Source organism: Callospermophilus lateralis, chromosome 20 (assembly GCF_048772815.1).
Source record: "Callospermophilus lateralis isolate mCalLat2 chromosome 20, mCalLat2.hap1, whole genome shotgun sequence".
Lineage (NCBI taxonomy): Eukaryota > Metazoa > Chordata > Mammalia > Rodentia > Sciuridae > Callospermophilus > Callospermophilus lateralis.
In genome coordinates this window covers 5,008,050-5,028,645 of record NC_135324.1, presented here as the reverse complement: position 1 = coordinate 5,028,645, position 20,596 = coordinate 5,008,050, and the positions used below count along the sequence as shown (strand labels likewise).

At 43.3% G+C, this 20,596-nt stretch overlaps 1 protein-coding gene across 4 annotated transcripts in view; it reads right to left on the bottom strand.

Annotated features, from left to right (window-relative positions):
- Vgll4 (vestigial like family member 4) overlaps positions 1 to 13,385 on the bottom strand; it is a 137,515-nt gene extending 124,130 nt beyond the window's left edge. Inside the window, exons 1-2 of one of the 4 annotated variants that reach the window (XM_076841148.1) lie at positions 13,049 to 13,385; positions 1,776 to 1,850 (exon numbers count right to left, since the gene is read on the bottom strand). The gene's annotated coding sequence lies outside the window, so the exon portion shown is untranslated. Of the gene's footprint in view, positions 1 to 1,775; positions 1,851 to 11,997; positions 12,083 to 13,002; positions 13,028 to 13,048 lie in introns of those variants that run through there. The other 3 variants (XM_076841147.1, XM_076841150.1, XM_076841149.1) reach the window with 3 other exon arrangements.
- Positions 13,386 to 20,596: the final 7,211 nt, after the last annotated feature.

Sequence of the window (20,596 nt, the reverse complement as noted above, 5' to 3'; positions counted from 1 at the left end):
GACAGCAGGTATTGATGGAATTTGGCTTTGATTTTATAGGTGTGAAGGATCTAATGAAATCTCTGAGCAGACAAATAACTTAATGACACAGTCTATGCAAATTGTTCTGGAAGCACTATACAGAACTGAGCAGAGCCCGAGAAGCTAAAAGCAGGTGGATGGATACAAAAAGCAAGCTATAAAAGCCCCAGGCATGCAGAAGGCGATGAGTACTTGACAGGGAGAAGGGATGAAAGAAAACTGCAGAGGAGACATAACTGATGGCTCTTGGCAGGTTTCCCATGGGAGAGAGGTGTCAGAGAAGATGGAATGGACCTATAATCCCAGCAACTCAGGAGGCTGAGGCAGGAGTATCACTAAGTTGCCTGGGCAACTTAGCAAGGCCCTGTCTCAAAATAAAAAGGGCTGGGGGTGTAGCACAGTGGTAAAGCAACGCTGGATTCAGTCCCCAGTGCCAGGGTGTTGTGGGGGGAGGGGTCTTGTGATTCTGAGCAAAGAATTACTGATAAGCATTCTATTCCACAATATTAAAGTCCACGACTTCGTATGGGGAGCGGGGGGACCAGGGACTGAACTCATGGACACTCAACCACTGAGCCACATCCCCAGCCCTATTTTATATTTTATTTAGAGACAGGGTCTCACTGAGTTGCTTAGCACCTCGCTTTTGCTGAGGCTGGCTTTGAACTCAGAATCCTCCTGCCTCAGCCTCCCAAGCCTCTGGGATTACAGGCATGTACCACCACGCCTGGCTCACAGTTTCTTAAATAATTCTCCCTCAAGTCAAAGAATACTGCTTTCAAAATTCTAAACCCAAATGGACATATATACTAATATATGCCTTAAATGAGGCAAAATTATGCACAGAAGCAAAATATCCAACCATAAATGCATCAAATGATACAAAGAAGTAGACCTAGAATTCTGGCATAAGAGAACAGACATTTAAGTTTACTCAGATACTCTGAAATCTAAACCCTCAAGCAACTTACATTCAAAGTAGTTAGGTAAGAGATTAGTTATTTAAGGTTCATCCTCAAGATACCTGCCATCTACTTATTTATGAAGCATGCCAGTTTTTAATTATCCAATTTATTCTGGATTCAGAAAATTGTCTGGGAAAGGTTTAGGGAAAAAAAAAAAAGATATGCCAGGCACGATGGCACACACCTGTAATCCCAGAGACTTGGGACTAAGGCAGGAGGACCATAGTTTGAAGCCAGTCTTGGCAACTTAGCAAGGCCTTGTCTCAAAGTGAAGAAAAAAAAAAAAAAAAAAGTGCTAGGGATGTGGCTTAATGATTGAGCACCCTTGGGTTAAGCCCTCAGTACCAATATAAAAAAAAAAAATTTTAAAGAGAGAAATAGAAGATATGATCTCTGATTTCAAGATGTGATGATCTTCTTCATGAAACAAGTCTATGGGACAGAATAATGATAGGCATATTTAAAAAGACAATAATAGGGACGGGGGTGTGGCTCAGTGGTAAAGTACTTGCCTAGCATCAAGACAAGCGTTCAACCCCCAGGACCACAAAAAATAAGACAAAAATAAAAAGATAATAAAAGACAAAGTATAAAACTAAAGTGTGTATTTTGTGATAAAGGAGAGATCAATGTTAGCCGAAGTGCTGCCCTTATGAACATCTAGTTTTCATTTGTCTAGGGCTGGGGTGGGGGGTGGTATGTTCCAAAAAGCCATTTCACAGGTTTCCGTCCCCAGCTTCCCTCCTCCAGAATGACACTGTCTGTCCTCCATGACCTCCCCCTACCTACTTGATCGCTGCTTGTGTATTTCCGGGTTGCGAGGACCCTGTCTTATCCACAGGATAGTCACACTGGGTCAAGGGTCTGAGGAAAGGCAGAGAGATAGGAATGAGCACCTGGGACAGGCAGCCTGAGCCCCGCCTGATTAGAACTGAGCACCTAAGTGAGGAAGCGTAAGAAGCTGAGTCTGGGTGAGTGTGATATAGTGGGTGAACTTGGGCAAGAGCTGGAGGCTGGCCAGGCAGGTGGTACGCTTACCCTCAGGTCCTGAGCCCACCCGTGACAGGAAACTAATGCTACTTCTTTGGTTTAGAAGTTCTGCCTAGGAAGGTCTGACCTGAAGGGGTAAAGTGAGGAGTTACTAGAGGCTTCTGTAGGAAGCAGGTGTGAGATAAGGGCAGCAGTGGCTGGTCCAATAACACAGGTGGGAGGTAAAGGTCAGGGACCAGGCATTATCTAGCCACAAAAGTACTAAGCAAATAGAGGCAGAAGATAACAGCAATTTTACAAAAAAAGGTCTTCTGAGTTTTACATGATGTACAATATTCACAGCTCAATAAAATATATTGACAATGTGGGCGTGGTGGGGCACTACGGCTGCAGCATTTGATGGAGGGTCACACTACATTGAGAAGCCAATCAGCATCATGGCTATTTATTTAAGAGTGTTATCTCTGGACACCTGTTTGACATTGGGCTTAGCTACTTCCTAACTGTATGACTTTGGGAAGTGACTTTACCTCTGTGTGTCCGTTTTGTCATGTGTAAAATGGGGAAATCCCTACCTGCTCTCTCAGAGTGCTCTAAGAAGTGAGTAGACTTTCTAGGTATTAAAATAATTTTTGTTGAAACAAAAATATATGCCTAGTATGTTAAATAGATTGCAAAGGACGACAAATGTATTGGAAAAAAAGATGAGGCATTAACCACTGCTTCAGATACAGAAGTCTAGAAAGATTTCCCTGAAGAGATGAATGGGGCGGGGGGAGACCCAAAACGATAAGAGGTATTGTTTTAGTCAGCTTTTTCACTGCTGTGACCGAAAGACCTAATAAGAACAACTTTAGGGGAGAAAAAGTTTATTTAAGGGCTCACAGTTTTAGAGGTCGCAGTCCACACCCAGCCAGCTCCATTTCCCTGGGACTCAAGGTGAGGCAGAACGTGATGGTGAAGAGTGGTGGAAGAAAGTGGCTCACAGGATGACCACAAAACAGAGACAGACTCTACTCACCAGATACAACATATATAACCTGGGCTGGGGCTCAGCGGTAGCGCACTTGTCTGGCATGTGTGAGGCAGTGGGTTCAATTCTAAGCTCCACATATAAATAAATAAATGTCTATCAACATCTAAAAAAATATTTTAAAAAAATATATATAATCCAAAGGCACACCCTACCTGTCTTTGGTTACCACTCAGTTCATCCCCATCAGGATGAACTGAGTGGTAACCAAAGACTGTGTTAAGGCACTTAGAACTCAATCATTTCACTTCTGAATGTTCTTGCCTCGTCTCACACATAAGCTTTTGGGGACATCTAATATCTAAACTATAACAGGTATCAGTCAAGAAGAGAGAAGAAAGGGTGTAAGAAGGGTACAGTAATACTGAAGTTTTACTAAAGTGGTAAAAAGCCCTTCAACGGTCTGACTGGTTCAAGCACAGGAGCAACGTGACATGTCTGGTTTATTACATCCTTCATGAACCACAAATTATCCTTGACCTTTTGCAAAAGATTATGCAGTGTCTGCAAGGTAGACCTAAGGATATCCCAATAACATCATTTTCTTTATGTGCTTTTTTTTTTTTTTTTTTGGGTAGTTGTAGATGGACAGCATGCCTTTATTTTATTTGTTTATTTTCATGTGGTGCTGAGGATCGAACCCAGTGCCTCAACATGCTAGGCAAACACTCTACCACCAAGCTAACCCCACCAGCCCTCTGTGCTGTTTTTTGTTATAATTTAGCAATAATCAAAAATAGGATACCTTGACTTGTGAACACCAAGAATATGATTCTAAAAACAGACAGGAAGTGCCCAGTGGCAGTGCTCCTCTGTATTGCAAACCCATTTCTGGGTTCACCTTTATTCATGGTGGTGCTCAAACACAATCATAACTCACCATGAATACAACATGCACTGTCTACCATGTGTTCTTAGGCAATGGTCATACATTTTGACTTACCAGCCCACTTTCCTTTCCTAAGACTGTCTGATCCCCCAGATAATATGCTCCTCCGAAAGACCTCTTCTAAAGCTACTAAAATTTTGATGTATTCAGCATTAATTCTAAGATCAGCTATAAATTTGCACACCATTACTTTGGTGTTCTATAAAGAACTGTGGCCATTTTGCTCAATGAGGGGATAAGAGTGCCTGTCTTAAAACAAAAATTATGGAGTGCATTAAATTATATTTTTTCAAGCAACAGAACAGAATTTCAATATACGTGATGGAAGTTTTCCACAAAGATTTCTAAGATGGAAGTTACAGCAGTAGGCATGCCTTGGCCCATGGGTCCCCAGTAACAGTAGCCATTTGCTGTGCTAATTCACCAAGGAGTGTGAGAATATAAAGCAACTTCTCTGTCTAGAGTTGGACACCAGTGGAGGTGGGGACTGGAGAAATTCCATTCAAACTACCAGATGTTCCTGTCCCACTGTCACTTGGCCAAATGTCAGAAACACAATGGCATCAATCGCTCTTCTGAGTCACCTGATGGTCTCTCCAACTTCCAGAAGCATGCTATTAAACAGCCCTAATTCCTGGTGGCCCTGCTACATCACCAGTCCAGATTCCATTCCCCTCCCCATCAGGACACTCCCTGTGCAAACCAACTTGGCCTTGGCTAATACCTTTCAATGGTATAAACCATCATACCATGAAACAGGGTGTATGGCCCTTTTGGCTGACAAGAATTGAGGCCTCCACTAAATAGCTTCTATTTCTATTAAACACTCTGTTTAGACGTTACAGATAAACAAAGGCAAAATCCTTGCCCCTGAGCAACTAACACTCAATGTGGACCACACGTGGTGGATTTGGTTGGCCAACAGCCTCAGCGAGAAGGTAACTAAAATTAAAACAAAGACCAACCATCACCAGATTTTGGTGGTCATAGGCAAGCATGGCTCTTGTAGCTTTAACATCCTCCCATTTTTTCCCCAAAGTGTGTCCAAATGATGTTCCACCAACTTCCCGTGACATTCTTTCTATTCACATGCAACTCTCAAACCATTCCTCTCTGCTCTTCTTGCTAAATATGTCTCATCTGTGTTATTTCTCTTCTCACACTTTACCATCTGTTAAATAAATATAGCCAGGATGCAGCATCAGAAATCCCCTGTGAGCCCCACTATAATACTTTCACCTACTCAATCAACAATTAACCACCGAATGCCTATTTCATTCCAGGTTTTGGGGTTGATGTCTGACATTAGCTGTATGGAAACTGAACCTCTCTAGGTTTTAGGTTCCTTAAAGTAAATAACAACAACACCGCCTAATCCTCCTACCGTCACAAACTTGTCCTGCGGATTAAATGACACAACTTAAGCTGTGTTATAAATCAAGGTAAGACACAGATCTGTCATCCTACCTCTACCAACACCACACACATGTGTAGCGCATACTTTTTCAAAACACACATAACTGACCTCACTGGATTCTCACAAACTGTGAGTTAGACCAAATGGACAAAGAACACTGTTCTTATTGTGCTCCAGATGAAAAACCAAGGTGCCAAGAACAAAAGAGACTTCCTCAAGAAGCTAAGACTAGAATCTAAGCCTCTGACCCACAATACAATGCTATTCTTCCTACACCTTGTTTTCAGATTTTTATTTTAAATACATTTTCATTGGTACATAAAACCATAAAAACTGAACAAATCTATGGTGCACCATTTGATGTTCTGATATAAAACTGTGCAATGTTTAAATGAGGGTAAATTTATCTCTCTCATTTTTTCATTTCTTTATCGTGAAAACATCCAAAATCCTTTCATCTAATTTTTTGAAATATATAGTACATTATTGTTACCTAAGGTCACCCTACTGTGAAAATCAGAACTTCCTGCTCCCAGCTAATGGTAACTGAGTACCCATTGGTTAACATTTCCCCACCCTTCTCTCCCCCACATTTACTTTCTTTTTTTTCCCCTTTGTTGGTACTGGGGATTGAACCTAGGGCACTTAAACCACTGAGCCACATTCTCAGTCCTTTTTAGTTTATTATTTTGAGGCAGGGTCTCACTGAGTTGCTGAGGCTGACTTAGAACTTGCAATCCTGCTTCAGCTTCCCAAATCGCTGGGATTACAAGTGTGCGCCAATACTCCCAGCTCTACTTTTACTGTTTTTAAGTAAAAATCAGCATGATTAGTTTGAATCATGAATAGTTTTTGGAAACAAGTGCAATTTTTTGAAGTTATCTAAGAAAACCTTCCCTCAGTTACCAAGACTTCCAGACCTGTGCTATTCCCTGTACCTTGAGATGTATATCAAGCAATAACATGAAGCCTTCTACAGAGGGCACAGGGGAACAAGCTCTCCTCTGGAACATGATAACTCTGCCATTTTTTTTTTCCATTTAATTACAGGCAGGCATGGGGCCACAGCAATAGTAACCAAAGCAGGAAAGAAAAATAGCTGATGGAGAGATGAGGATGAATGACTATACCATTGGCCACAAATGTCAGAGCCCTCAGGATCCCTGGGGCTGCAGCAAAGGCAGAATCAAGTCAAAGCCCAAAGAACTCACGCTACGAGGACAGGCTCTGTGTAAGGAAGAAGGGTGATGTCTGCTGAGTCACACTCATGAAAACCTGTTGTTAGGCTCCAACAGAGGACAACAGTTCAAAGCTGCACCTGGGTACTTGGAATTCCACAACTTTAAATCATATGACACCTTCTAAAGAGAAGCCAGCCCTTATTCACACTACTCTATGGACACCCCACCAAAAAGAGCGTCCACAGACAGATCTGTGACTGTTTCAGCTTTCCTCATCAGGGCATGTTCTGACCATGAATAATCGACCCATGTGGCCATAATTTGAAGCACCAGGGACAATGCCCCAAGGACTTAGCCAACTTCTGCTTACACCCAACTCCTTATGTCTACACATAGCCATTCCCAAAATTCACCAGGCTAAATGTTTAAAATATGAATAATATACCTACATGTTCTGTTATTTCCAGAGAATTAAAAAATATATATGTGTGTATGCTTAAAATCCCTCATCAAGCTTCTTTCGGGTGCTTGCCAACCTCCTGCATAAGCCCCCAGACAAGAGCCAGGTCTGTCTGTTGGCAATGGACCTCACATTGTCCTAGAAAATGAAAGAAGCTGGTAACTCGGTTCAGGTATGTCCCCTCCCCATAAAGCCTCTGCAGATGGACAGGCTAGGGGGACATCAATCTCTGACAGTCCAACAGAGGGCCCCTTAGATATCAAGAACAGGTAACCTCAGGCCCCGGGGTGTCAACTTAGCTCTGGCCACTCATCACCTCAACGGAGAGCCAGACTTCAGTAGGCTTGGGCTGCATAAAGGGACACCATTCTAGATGGGAAGGCCAAATGAACACTTAACTCAATCTCTTGAGGTTTTCTGAAGCTATATAGTGGCCCCAGGCTCGATTTCACCCAGTCCTTGGGCGTCCTCAGCCCTGTGGAAAGGTAGGGATGTGGTATCAATGACGCTAGCAACAGGAGCTGGCAGGCAGTGCCACCATGCAATGACTGAGATCCTCGGTTTTTTCCATGCAGTTTGCTACTAATTTGCTACAAGTACACAGACTATGAGAGCTGACCATGTGCCAGGCAAGGGCCATCTATGCGGCTTAAAGTTGCAAAACCAAACTTACAGCGCATTTCATAACCCTGAAGCAAGGCTGCCTGATGCTGGCATAACTTTTTACTACTGGCTTTAGTTCATCCATCTCCCTGAGGTGTCCCTGGAAAATCCCTAAACTGCAGGCCCACAGTGACAGGGCTATGTCTCATGCTAACAATACAACTCCAAGTCTAGACTTCTGGAGTAGACTACCACTCCCCATCATTGTTGCACATTATTGTTAGCCCAGATTAAAAAGGAACTATGATTTGCTCTCGATATTTAGGTTACTAGAAATCTACCTTTTCATTTTTAAGACCTCAGTCTTATAGAGTATTGCATATGAAATAAACAATTCTTTGGCATTTGTAGCTTACTCTGGATATGCTTCATTCTTATATTTATTCTACTTAGATACTTTAAATTTCCTATTCACAAGTGCTGAGGGGCCACATATTCTAAGGGACCTATTATGCTCAAGAATAAGAGTGACAGCTGAACGCAGTGGCTCACACCTGTAATCCCAACCAATGCAGAGGCTGAGGCAGGAGGACCTCAAATTCAAAGTCAGCCTGGGCAACTCAGTGTGGCCCTCAGCAATTTAGCGAGATCCTGTCTCAAAATAAAAAATAAAAAACGACTGGAGATGTAACTTGGTGGTAAACTGCCCCCCGAGTCAATCCCCAGGACACCCTTCAACAGCAAAAAAAAAGAAAAAAAGAAATCAATTTGCACCATGGTTCAAGTTGGAAAAGCTCCCCTAATACCCCAGGTCTAATATTCAAATCTCAACTCCCAGCCTATTAAAGCCCAGATAAACTTTTCTAACTCATGACATTCTATATTAGATCAAACTTTAATTAACCTATCAACAAAGACAGTTAATTCTCATTATTCACTGTAATTATATTCCATAAAGTCACCATAAGCACTGAATTAGGTTCCTTTGAGTCTCTGCTCAGACTTTTTGTTGTACTGGGGACTGAACCCAGGGATACTCTACTACTGAACTACAGCCCCAGCCCTTTTCTATTTTGGGGCCCTGTCTAGGGCCCCCCAAAATTGCCCAGGCTGGCCGCAAGCTTGCAATCCTCCTGTCTCAAGCCTACCAAGTAGCTAGGATTATAGTCTACACCACCATACCCAGTTTATCACCTTTTTTCTTTGTATTTCTGTTCAGAGATTCTTTACTGAATATCCATTGTTGATTCAATAATGCTAAACCCGCAGACAACAGCCTTGTAACTATCTAATGCCTGAACCCCCACAGGAATTTTCTCTGTCAAGACTATTGAACCCCTCTTGGCTCTAGACAGCACTTCAGCACCACATTTGGAGGCAATTTTTAACAAAATCCCCAACCATAAAGCACAAAAATGCCAAAAAATAAGGTGGTGCTAAAGAGTCCCCCAAAGCACACTTGTTTATATGTAATGTAATTTGAGAGCTGAAGGCAGCAGCAAAATATTGCTTTTTTTCCACCTCAGCTGGGAACACGTGCATCAGTGAACTCAAATTTTTTCCTCATAATGTACTTGCTCCCCAATGTCCAACAAAGCACTGCAAGTACTGCTTTTGGGTTTCAAACACATTTTTGCAAGTAGGCAAATTCATAAATATGAATCAGCTGTATCTGATTATCAGGCCTGAGGCATGAGACACAGAAAGTACATTCTATACTGTATCCCAGATACAATGACATTTTTTTTTTTTTCCTGGTTTCAACATCTCCTGTTCTCTTTCCTCTTCTACCTGGGCAGTTTGTACCATCAAGATTTGGCAACTTAGTTCCTAGATTTTTGTTTGTTTTGCAGTACTAGGGATTGAACCCAGGCTTCACAAATGCTAGGCAAGGACTGAATTACATTCCCATCCCTATTATATTTTGAGACAGGGTCTTGGCTGAATGGCCCAGGCGGGCCTCAAATTTTTAACTCTCCTGCCTAAGCCTCCTGAAGAGCTGAAATTTCAGGCATGCACCACTGTGCCCAACAGTTTTTTTAATGTGAATGGGTCCTATTAGCAAGAGGCTGATTAGCAATATTTGCTTTAATTTGTTTTACTCTTCTATTAAGCCCACACACCTAGACTTCATTAACTTTAGAATATATCTTAACAAAAGTTCTACACACACACACACAATTTCCTCCTCCACCAGGTTCTCATACCTGCAACAGCTTTTCTCACTCAGACATTAAACAGAGGACTGGATGATAATATACTATGCCATGTCATAATTTACTAAGTTTTTCTGTGCTTCACTCAACTTGCAACTGTTCGGATTATATTGTCACATTCAAAGTTGCAAGATGATTTTTATTTATTATTGTTACTACTCTAAATATTAAGTGAATTAAAAGTTGCATAGCAAGTCTATCCAGAAGAGACACAAAAGTAACATCTTCCTCTGGATCTGTCTAGCCATCACCAGAGGTAGGAGGTAACAACATATAACAATATGAACTCCAATAAGGAGTTAAAAGGAAGTTGACATTACAGAACATTTAAAAGTGAAGATTTTAGCTTCCTAATTACAGCTGCACAGACTGTTAAAATCTTAAAGTCATAGCTCTAGTTAGTCAAGGGAAGTGGCAACAACTGTGTTTATGAAGTTCTTTCCAATCTTCAAAGGCTTTTATAAATAACCTAACACAAAATACTTTCAAAGCCCATTATTCCCTGTAATTCCTGAAACTGTGTGATGTTCTGGAACAGACAGTATCACCCTCTTACAGAGGTAAACAAAATGCAAAGGTTAAGTATGAGTAACTTTTTCTGATCCAAAACCTTCCTGACATAGCTAGGGGACTTGAACTCAAGTCTCTGGAGTAAGAAGCCAGAGCTGTTTTTACTACAACATTCACAGTTTTTGAATGCAGACCATGGTTATTTATAGCAGAATTGTCTTCCTAATTGATTGTGTTTTGATCAACAACAACAACAAAAAAAATCAGTTTGCATTCCCTTCCAAATGGAAAAGCAAAGGCAGGCTGCCCAGAAGTGTGAAAAAACAGTGGCATGGCAGGGGAAATCAGCCTGGGATTAAAATTTTGCCAAAGTGAAACAACAAACTGAAGGGTTTACATCATTTCCATGGGGTGGGGGACTTTTCAGCCAGATGCAACAGGAACTACACAAGACCAAAAAGAAAGAAAAAAAAGACCTTAGAAAGACCAAGATCTTTCTTGGGTATAAGAAACTTTTGAGGAAAGTATTTCTAAATCCATTATTTAAATTCAGAACATGGAGATTTAGAGATAATAAATAACTTCTCCCATGACCACACCATGAGGGCTGGGGATGTGGCCCTGTGGTAGCATGTTGCCTAGCATGCATGAAGCCTTGGGTTCCATCTCCAGGATCTTAAAAAAAAAAAAAAAAAAATCACTCCATTGGTTCCCACTTAATGCTGCCCCCCCCCCCCCCAAAAGAGATCTCTTTCAAACTTCCTACTCTACCCTTCTGGCAGTCATGCCAGTCTCCTCCTTAGCTGCAGTGGGAAACAATGAGCCTCAAGGCCGTGGGCTTTAAAACACTAGGGCAAAGAGTCAAAGTTTGGTACGCAAAGTTGACCTTCAAATTTTAACACGCAAACTGACGTTTATCGTGTTTTGTCTTTGTTCCAAATGAGTCTCCTTCTTAGTCAAGGTAGCCTTGGGTTTAGAAAAAAAGATTCTAAAACCCTACAAACTGGGATAGTACCTTTTAAATAGAGGGGCAAGCAGCGCAGATAAAACTGCAAGAGCCGCCTCCACTTCCCCCCACACCCCCGCACCAGGCTGCTGGTTCCTATTAACCACAGAGAAGGAAACACAACTAGCAACATACAGCACCGATGATCAAAGTGAAACCGATTTTTTTAATCATCTAGCTTAAACAGATGACTACATGCCAGTAAAGCGCATAAAGACTAACTTAACAGCCCCAGCAAGTACTGTCATCCTAACCTGAGACAAGTAAATGTCTCAGTGTGATTAATCAAAGGAGACTACCGAAAACAAAAAAAGAAAAAGACCTTTGCTTTTCGGCGAGGCCTGCACACAGTGCAGGAACAGTGTGCAGTTTTGTTTGGGGCAAGAGGCGGGAAGTGTAGTAAGAGGAAAGAGCCTGGTCCCTGCTACCCATCTTCTGCCCCTTCCCTCAGCCCCGCGCCGCAGCCCTGGCTTGAGGCGGGCCGGGACTAAGCGGATGCAGGGTGCGGGGCCTCAACGTCGGCCCGGTGCCTAGGACCCCCTCCAAGAGCTGGATCTCCCGTTCCCGAAGCACAGTCGCCTCCATCCCCAGCGTTAGCCTCGTAGGCTGTCCTGTGAGGACAAGCCGCCTCCACCCCTCAAGGAAGGCATCCCTGTCCCGCTCCAGGTCAACCCACTCCTAAGGTCCCCTGCAGGCCAGCCCTTACCCAGCTCGGGGCCCGCCCGGTTCTTGCTCACTCACCACCGGGCGGCTCCAGGCTCGCCCGCCTCGGGCCGGCCGGGCCCCGCAGGGGGCGGCTAGGGACAGAGGCGGGGCCGCCAGGCGCGCGGGGAGCACTCCGGGGGCGCGCGGACGCACAGGCGCGCTCGCGCCCGCGCTCCCGCACCGGCTGTCGTTTAAGCACACGCAGACGCGGGCCGCGCGCGTCGGGCCGGCTCCGCGGCGGACCGGAGCGTGAGGAATCCCTGGAATGAGGCGCCGCCCGCCTTCTCCCGAGTTCCGCTGGGCCGCCCAGACCACGCCCAGGCCACGCCTCCACCACGAGCAGGTGGGGGCCGAGCCCAGGTGAGCCCGTGGGAAGGCGGGGCCAGGGCCCCGAGCTGCCGGTGAAGCTCGTTCCCCTCCCCCGCACGCGGCGCGCGGGGCGTCAGCTCGCACCTACCCAGCTGCTGCAGGCGCGTTCGGGTGGAGAATATTAGCTGGGGGCCTGGTGCTCCCAGCATGGGCCCCTCCGAGTAGGCGCTTGCAAATAAGGGCACGTGGGCACAGCCCACACAGTGTGCTCCCCGTGGGAACACACACCTTCAGTGCACAAACACAAACGAACATTTGGTGCGTGCCCAGGTTCCTGCCGCTCAGGGCCAGGCACGTTCGCACACGCTCCCCATAGGTTCCTGCACCCCGCGGACACAGCACCGCAGTCCAGTCGTACTCCGTGGCCCCTAGACTTGCTGCCCCTTACCCGCCACTCAGCCCTCTCAGTTGAGCGCAAATGAATCAGACCTGAGGCACCCACGCTGCCTTTTGCTCCGACCCGCTGTCGTTCCCAGCCTCACACTCTGCAACCCAAGGGCGTAGCAACCCTGCAGCGCCTGGGTCGGCGTCCACACCCGAGCACACCGGCGCGCACAGTTGCCTCCCGCCTCCCGAGCTCCACGCTCCACGGGGCACCACCCTGGGCTACTCTTGGCCTCTGCCTCTCGTTACTCACCCACACCCAAGCCACACGGCCGGGACAGGCAGACGGCTCCACGTACCTGAAGGTACAGGTCGCACTTGCTTTGGAAGTCTGCGCTCAGGTGCCACCTGGAATCAGAAGAGCCGCTGCGGTTCAGGGCGCTCGGACGCGGCTCGGTTTCCTCCCATTACAGCATTTTACACTCCGCCACTCCACAGCGCGCACACACCCGCGCGCGCTCACACACACACACACTCACTCTCAGCCCAGGCGCTCAGAGGCGTCTCTCGTCCCCCGCCCCCTCTCCTAGAGAAGGAAGTCCTGATAAATCAAAACTGTGTGGAAGGGAGGGAGCCGAGTGGCGAAGGAGGGAGGTCGGAGTAGAAAGAGTCCCCTCCGCAGCTCGCACACCAGTGTTTGCTGTGTTTGGCAAACTCCTGGAGTCCACGACCCGGCCTGCTCTGAAATGGGCCCGGGGAGGGGCGGGGAGGAGGAGGTGAACGTTTCTAATTGGCGCAGGTTCTTATTACAGCGGCAGCGTCGACATGTGACCACGAAAAGAAAAGGCCTGTCTTTAATTTTTTCCTGTCATTCTCTGGAGATTTGCTGGGGACGGGGAGGGGAGGGGAGGCCTGACATTCCCCCATCCCAGGACGCCCTTGCCCCTCCCCCCATTGTTTTTCTCATACTGCCACAATTAAGAAAACATTTGCTTAACATATTCAGCCGCTAACTTCATAAAATAAATAGTGACTGGACTTCCTCTAATTTGCTTTACGCGGCTTCACGTTGCTAACCTCCCGGGCTGTTTTCAAACCTCCGTCTTTAGGAGGAGCCCTTATCATAAGGGCTTTCCCAGGAGAGGGCTTTGTGAGAGGGAATGAGAACAATTAAAACAAATACCTTAGGGCTGGGAAGAAAAAATGCTTTGCAGTTTTCAAACTGTGTTCCCATCTGCTACCTCATCTGATCGTGTCAACCCAGAGCACGTTACCTCACTGGATCCCAAACCTGCTGTGTATGTAGGACAGGTACCAATAGCTCCGTACTACAGTGAGAGGAGATGGTTTAACTGAAACAGGTTGCCCTGATCTTGTGGCCCTGGTTAAAGGCACTTTCCTCCAACCCATCCACCTAGCCGATTTGAGCCCTGGAGATGTGACAGCCTAAGTGACATGCACAGCCACCCCTGGATTTCCTGGTTCCTCTCAAAATTCACAAATTGAAAGTGCCCTGTCCTCCCAATATTTTTGCTTAGACTTTTAAGTTCATCAATAGTACCCGAATAGGAAAAGAAATTCCGAGAAAGATCACAAATCGGAGATGTTCATCCTGCCAGATTCAGACAGAGAATAAGGAAAGAATGAGGACTGCTGGGACAGATTCCAGAAAGTGTGGCAAAACAGGGAAAGGGTTCCAGAGTCAAACCTGGATTTGAATCCCAGCCCACCTGTATTCATTAGGAAACTTTGGAGGAGTTATCAAGCCTCGGTTTTCTCATCTGTTAAAACAGATGATAAGGGCTGGGATGGTGGCTCAGTGGTAGAGCGCTCACCTAGCATGGGCCAGGCCCGGGTTCGATCCTCAGCACCACTTAAAAATAAAGGCATTGTGTTGTGTCCATCTACACCAAAAAATAAATTTAAAAAAAAAAGGCAGATGATAATTCTTCCTTTGAGGAGGTATTGGAGGGGCAAAGGACAAGTGAATAGTTACCTCTCCCCTTTTCTCTCCTCCAGACTAGTCTTGCTGAGCACTTTATGGACACCCACTTACGCGGGAGGAAAAGAGAAACAATCTGCCTAGATATCACAAATGAATAATGATGACAAAATAATACAACTGCACATTTATAAAAATGGCCCAGGGTTCACAAAGTGTTCCCACATATCATTATCTCATTTGATCTTTATGACAACATTGCCATTTGCTTGCTACTAAATGATTTCCATTCAAGGTCAGTGTGGAGGTCCTAAAGCTGCCTCTGTAATTTCCATCACTGCTTAGAGTGAACCTTACTCTGAAAATAACTCATGGGGACAGAGGAACTTTTCTCATGGACATGACCAGTCTTCAGCCGTTGCATGAATTCATCTCACTCCTTGCCTTACATCAGCAGGAGTGTGACTGAGCTCTGGCAGCATCCAAGCATGGTTGTTTTAGTCAAGTTGTTTTAGTTGTGTAAAGTAGCGACACACACATTACCACCAAAAAAGGTTAGCTATAAAGGTATAGGAGGGGTAGGCACAGTGGCCCAAACCTGCAATCCCATCAACTGAGGCAGGAGGATTGCAAGTTAGCAAGACCCTTCCTCAAAATAAAATTTAAAAATTTTTAAAGGACTAGGGATGTAGCTTGGTTAGAGTGCCCCTGGGTTCAACCCCTGGTATTGAAAAAAAAAAAATGAGAGAGGGGGGCAGGAGATGGAAGGAAGGGGGAAATGTTTTAAGGTATAGGAAAACTGGAATTAGAACACAGCACACAGTGTACTTTAGCCTAACAAATGACTCATAGAGATTCTATTTGTAAGATTAAAAATAAAATGAGAGCTGGAGTTGTGGCTCAGTGGTAGAGCACTCACCTAGCACAAGAGAGGCCCTGGATTCAATCCTCAGCACCGCATAAAAATAAGTAAATAAAGATATTGTGTCCAACTAAAAAATAAATATTTAAAAAATAAAATAAAATGAGCCAGGCACAGTGGTACATACCTGTAATCCCAGAGACTTGGAAGGCTAAGGCAGAAAGATCACCAAGTTCAAGGAGAGCCACAGCAACTTAGCAAGACCTGTCTCAAAAAAATAAATAAATAAAAAAATTTAAGGGCTGGGGATGTAACTCAGTGGTAAAGTATCCTTGGATTAAATCCCCAGTACCAAAAAAAAAAAACTTTAAAAATATAAAATGAAAAATAATTTTAGTAGAACATAAATTTGTGATAAAACTATATGTATGTATGTATATATGTATAAAAACTATATATATATATACATACAAATATATAGTATATGTATATACACATATATATAGTCAGAAGCTGAACACAGTGACACTCTGTACTCCCAGATACTGAGGAGACTGAATCAGGAAAATCACTTGAGCAACCCAGCTTCAAATAAATGAATAAATAGATAGATAGATTAAAAAAGTAAATTGTATGTTAAGTCTTTCACCACAATTTTTTAAAATGTCTAAGGAACTAAAGAAAAAGATTTGGCAAATCAAAATCAAAGCAAACACTACCTAAGTAGCTCACTAAATAAATAAAAGTAGGCTGTACATAGACTACTGAAGAGACTGTGTTCCAAACTAAGGCTTTTACAAATGCACCAAAAGTTTATTTTTTAAAAAGTCAAAATAATCAAGTAAGTGGTTGCCTGGAGTTAAAGAAGAAACAAGATTGGCCCAGAGTTGGTCATTGTTAAAACCATGTTGTGGATATGAAGAGAAGGATGTGGGGAGGCTAAGGGGAGTGGTTCTACTATTCTCTAATCTTACAAATGTTTGAAATGTTTCATATTAAACCATTTTTAATTAAAAAAAAAAAAAAGGAAAAAGAAACACAGAGGGCCAAAGGATGCTTTGTGGACTGATATTGTGGCTGTCACCCATGGGCCATGAAGTTGTTGATCAGTCTTTCTCTTTTTCTTTGTGTCTCCTCCCCCATCCAGCTCTTTCTTTCTGCCAAGGAGTTCCCTGACAGCTTTGGCTTCCTGATTGCGGTCCCTACTACCGTTTTTTTTTTTTTCTTTCTACCACCGCCTTCCCACAACTACTGCGGTACCTTCACGGTCTTGTAAATGACTTTCAGAACTGACTCCTTTTATACCTACATGGTTCACACTACTCAGAGGGAGACTCCTTTCTTTCTACTAATCCAGAATTGGCTGTCATCTGATCTGCCTGGAAGTCATGCATCCCAAAGGGTCGGTGGAGTCAAGCATAGTTCAGAAATGAGAAGCATAGTCCACTGCCAGCTGCAGGAGTGGCATGGCCCCAAGACTGCCACACGTCGAAAGGTTCTCAGGAGTGCAGTTAGCTAAGAATAAGGTGTTTGCCTTTCTGCACTCCTTCATCTCTTCCATTAGTGAAAGCAATGTGAAGAAGTTTCACTTTCCACACCAAATGGAAAACCAGTGGAAAAATCTGAAATGATCTTATTTCAATGACAGTGTACTGAATAGGAAGTCGTGTAAAATAATACTAATAATAATTTCTAATGTTTAGTGAGCATTTGCGTTCCAGGTACCGTTCTAAGTGCTATTCACAGTATTATCTAATTTAAACCTCAAAATGGTCCAATAAGTACAGTTGATCCTTCAACAACACAGATTTAAACTGCATGGGTTCACTTATAGGCAGATCTCCCCCCACCCCAAGATTTGTAGCCATTTAGAAAAAAAAAACCTCTCAGATGAACCACAGAGCCTAGAATATGAGAAAAAGAAAGAAAGGGAGGGAGGGAGGGGGAGAAAAGGGGGAGGGAGGAAAGGGGAAAACAAGAAAAGGAAAAAGTGTGCCATGAATACATAAAATATATGTCTATTTTGTCACTTACTACTATAAAATTATACACAAATCTATTTTAGAAAGTTAAAATTTATCAAAACTCATATACACACAGGTGGTGCATGGCACCATTCTGTCAAGAGCAATATCAACAAACTTATTAAAGATACAGTTATTAAATCATAACTGCATAAAATTAACTATAGCACACACTGTACCACTGTAATAATTTTGTAGCCACCTGCTGTTGCTATTTCAGGAGTCAAAAGTTATACACAGCCAATTTTCAACTGGTAGGATGGGGGGGGGAATGTCCCTAGCCCCATTGTTCAGGGTCAACTTCGGTTTATTTTTCAATAAGTTCTGCCATGTCATACTGCCGGTGGGGTGGGGGGGATAAAGGAACCACAGATAGTCACCTATATCAGATGCTCATAGTACATGTAGACTTCCATTGTTCTCCTCCATGTCCTAAGAAGTATGATTTTTTTTTCCTACATACATCCCTTTGCTTACAATGTGCTCATATAAATCTCTCCTGCTTTTTTCTTCTCTTCCTTCCAACTTGTCTCACAGAAAGCATTAAGGAGTCAAAAGCAGTGGTTTCTGGTGTATATTGGTCTCTAGGTGACAATGTATGCCCAGGGAACTCATTTCACACCTCTGGATCCAGCTCCCATCTGAGAGAAGCTTGGTCCAGGGCAAGATTAGCAAATTTCAATTTGAACAACAGTTTTGCCTGGGAACCCTCTCTTGAGGTCTATGGGACACAGTTGAGGCTCAGTTGTATGTCAGGATTGACTGATAATGTCTGCTATGGGCAGCGAAAAGGAACTTGTGAAGCAGATATTTGCCATTTGGGGCCTAGAAGGGCTCTCAAAGTCCATTCTAACAATAATCTCTCTTCCTTCCTCTCTCTTTTTCTCTCTCTCCATTTTTAAATTGAACTTTTTATTATTGAATGGTAAGAACTCTTTATATATTCTGGACACAAGTCTGTTATCAGATACAGTCACCCTTCCATTGTTCCCAGGATCTCCCCACCCCACCCCTAGGATACCCAAATCCTCAGATGCTTAAGTCTCTCATGTAAAATGATGTCAAATCTGCATATAACCCATGCACATCCTCCTATCTACTTTAAATCACCTCTAGGGTACTTACAATACATAAAGCAATATAAATGCTATGTAGAGTTGTCAAACTTATGAAGACACATATTGGTGTGAATATACTATGTATACAACCAGAGATATGAAAAATTGTGCTCTATATATGTAATAAGAATTGTAATGCATTCTGCTGTCACATATAAATAAAAAATACATAAAAAAGAGTTGTCATACTATATTGTTTAGGGAATAATAACAAGGAAAAAAATTATGCTTTTAGCAATTTTGAAATATGTGAATATATTGACCATTATTTCTCTTTTTCAAGGGACTGAAGTAACCAATGGAAAAACTCAAAATTACCTTATATCAATGAGCAATTAGTAAAAAGGTCTACAATTATAATAACGCTCAATATTTAATTAGCACTTAACTATGTTCCAGGTACCACTCTAAGAGCTGAATGACAATAAAGCCTCATGACAGCCTACAAAATAGAGATTATCTATATCCCCATTATACAAATGGAGAAACTGAAACATGGAGACATTAAATAACTTGTCCAAGATCTTAAAGATAATAAGCACAGAATTAGAGTTCAACTTGGCCATCTGATTCTGGAGTCCACATTTTATTCTTGCCCCTCAGCAGTGTCTACAAACTGCAACAGGCACTTCCTAGCATAAATGCTGACTCTCAGGTTCCTACAATACCTACTGACTTAGAATCTGCATTTTGATAAGCTTCCTGACTCATATTCACACTAAACTTTGAGAAGCACTGAGCTACACCAGATAGCCTCCTATCAGGATATCCTCTACAATTTTTAAATGGTTCTCATATGCATGCACTGTGCTAAACATTACGCCTTTATAATTGCATTTGATTTTAAAAACCCTATGAGGAACCAGACATGGTGGCACATACCTGTCATGCTATTTAGGAGAGTGAGGCAAGAGAATACCTTGAATCTACAAGTTCAAGGTCAGTCCGGGCAACATGGCAAGATCCCATTTTAAACAACAGTAAAAAAAAATCCTACAAGACCAATGGACTGATCCATGTCCTAGATATGATCATGTCCTAAAGTTTTTCAAGATGTTACCACAGGAGAAAAAGGAAACAGGATCTGTCTGTATTACTTCTTAGGATTGTGTGTGAATCTACAATTATCTCAAAAATTTAAAAAATAATTTTAAAGAATCTTATGATTTAGGTTATATTTTTCCTACTTTTGTTGTAGGAATTCAGAATTTTAAGGCTCTAAGTTAAGCAGCCCAACGCAACAAGGTATTGAGGTTCTCCTATGTGCGAGGTGCTGTTCTAGCACTGGGCATATGGCTGAGAGCAAACATTGCCGTTGCTAAGCTATCATTCTAGACTGAGTGGTCAGAATTCAACCCCAAGGTCTGACTGCTGCTACATCCTCTCCTGCTCAGATTTCATGGATACAGTCAGAAGATTAGAAAGGGGGTATATAACAGAACTACCCAAGGTTAAACATTTGCAGAATTTCTAGACAGATGTTTATAAAAGCCTCTACCAGTGCCAGGCACACAGTAAGCACTCAGTAAAAATGAATGCCTTTCCTCTAGTCTAGAAGGAACCTCACCTGCACCATGACCCAATTCTGATTTTATCCTTTACTCAAGTGGATAGAGTCCAAGGATGGGGCCATATTGAGTGGTGGTAACCTGAGCCCAGAGCTCCTTTCAGAATTAGCTGAAGAGCTATGCCTGAGGACACTGTTCCCAGGTTTGGAGACATACCATCTTGAGACCTGTCTGGGACAGCTCTTGGCACAGCATAGCTCTGAATGAGCCCCCTTATCAGAACCAGATTTATGGCCAGATGACTGCTCAGACCTGAGACTTCTGATGGGTATCTAACACTGATCCAGAGATTGGATTTGTCCTCACATGAGAGATTTTCCTTCAGAAACTATAACAATTTGGTTTGGCAATATATTCTTGCTGCCTTTGCTAGAGAGAAACTTCACTGGGCCG